The sequence below is a fragment of the Aplysia californica genome, unplaced genomic scaffold (assembly GCF_000002075.1).
Source record: "Aplysia californica isolate F4 #8 unplaced genomic scaffold, AplCal3.0 scaffold01167, whole genome shotgun sequence".
NCBI lineage: Eukaryota > Metazoa > Mollusca > Gastropoda > Aplysiida > Aplysiidae > Aplysia > Aplysia californica.
The window spans coordinates 63,998-65,276 of NW_004798437.1; positions in this window are offsets into that span (position 1 = coordinate 63,998).

A 1,279-nucleotide genomic window follows, 5' to 3' on the forward strand; every position below is an offset into this window, starting at 1 on the left:
CCTCACCCTACCCCCGCTTCGACCTCCACCTCATCCTTCTTTTCGCCCTCCTCCTCCCCCCTCCCCCAACACACACACATACCCCCTCCGTGTTTAAACCAGTTCGTGACAAAACTAATGCCATCCATTCTGCCAGAATTAGCCGGCTGGCCTCACAGGCCACGCACCATGTCTAATGTCAACTCACAGGAGTGCCATGAGTGTTGACTGAGTATTGTTTCTGAGGCAAAAAAGTTACGTCTCTCCTCAACCATCGACTTGTTTGTGCTCATAGATTCACAAACTGTCATGGCCGCCGCTCTTTGGTCTGTTTCCATGACAGTTTCACTGCGAAGCGTGCTCACCATTACGCCCAAATAATTGGCAAACCACCAGACTCGCTATTATTTGAGTGTAGGAGGGATCTTCTTCTTCTTCTCGATCGCATCACACTTGAAGTCTGGTATCAGTCACAAATTGGGCCGTCCTGCTCAGTTCATCTGTCGGCCAGTATAGCTTCTCTTGTTGTGTCAGTGGGGTTGGCCACGTTTCCTGCCTCAGGGCCCTGTGTGTCTTGCAGTGCTGAAGGATGTGTTCAACAAAGTGCGCGAGGGAAACCTATCCCCCCTTTGCCCTTTATTTCAATCTGGCTGACACTGAGCTTTCTGCAGTGAACCCCCCATAATATGTCAGGGTGCACTATGTAGGACTATCTTAATATAAATCTCTGGTCTGAACTCATCAAAAAGACCGCACCTTGTGACGTCACAGGGGGTAATTTCGTCTCTATATCTCACATATTCCACCTATTTCTAGGTGACGCAACGTCGAGCAAGATTATAAATCGGGCCCTTTTTTTCCCCGTCGAAGTAGTTTGATCGTTTCCTGATTCCTCAGATCAGGGGGAGGCTCTGATACCAAACATAACATGATATTATTATTGTCCTGTGTCATGATGGGTGCGCGGAGCAACGGACGTCACACTAGGTCCATCACGATCTTGTTATTATGATAATAATAGACCCCCTCTTTACTAATATTATCTCGGTTGCAATGGGGGGTTTTCGATTTATCTCACGGACTTGTGGAATCACAGCTCATTTTCACTTGGGTGCTCGTTTCCGCTGTTTTGCTGCTGAGGAGATTCTCTTTGTGTTGTGGGAAAAAAATAAAAGCTCGTGGTTTTTTCACGTCACGCCCACATATGTGCTACAGACCTGTTGTTCTTGTAGTCACAGTTTATACTTGTAGGGGATAGGGTGCTATATAAGTGAACTCTCTCCTTATTATTATTATTTAT